The sequence below is a fragment of the Cucurbita moschata genome, unplaced genomic scaffold (assembly GCF_002738365.1).
Source record: "Cucurbita moschata cultivar Rifu unplaced genomic scaffold, Cmos_1.0 Cmo_Scf00065, whole genome shotgun sequence".
In the NCBI taxonomy this organism is placed as follows: Eukaryota; Viridiplantae; Streptophyta; class Magnoliopsida; order Cucurbitales; family Cucurbitaceae; genus Cucurbita; species Cucurbita moschata.
Window position 1 is genome coordinate 287217 of NW_019268581.1, and position 538 is coordinate 287754.

The 538-nt window shown below is 35.5% G+C and overlaps 1 non-coding gene across 1 annotated transcript; it reads left to right on the top strand.

Annotated features, from left to right (window-relative positions):
- The first annotated feature begins 465 nt into the window (after positions 1-465).
- On the top strand, positions 466-538 carry TRNAA-AGC. The gene has a single exon. It is a non-coding gene; the product is annotated as a tRNA-Ala (tRNA).

The following is a 538-nucleotide window of genomic DNA, read 5'->3' on the forward strand; positions in this document are numbered from 1 at the left end:
TCGGGTTTTGTGACGTAAAAATTGTGGAGATGTAGCTTAGATGCTAGAGCGCTCACTTTACATGCGAGTTGTACGGGGATTGATAACCCGCATCTCCAAAAGAAAGTATTTAATTTGTTCTTATATTTTTTTCATTTTCACAATTATGATCCCGGCATCACCAAACCAAACTATTTGTTATTAATATTTTGATCTTTTTTTATTTTCACTATTATTGATGATGGGACATTTAGGATTTTATAATGTAAAAATCATGGGGATGTAGCTCAGATGGTAGAGTGCTCACTTTGCATGCGAGAGGTACGGGGATTGATACCTTGCATCTCCAAATATAAGACTATCTATTATTAAATATATTATTTATTTTCAATTTTTCCTTATTCATGACATGTTGGGTAGCAATATTTGTTCATTTTCACTATTATTGATGACGGAAAATTTAGGGTTTTGTGATGCTATGATTGTGGGGATGTAGCTCAGATGGTAGAGCGCTTGCTTAGCATGCGAGAGGTATGGGGATCAATACCCCGCATCTCCA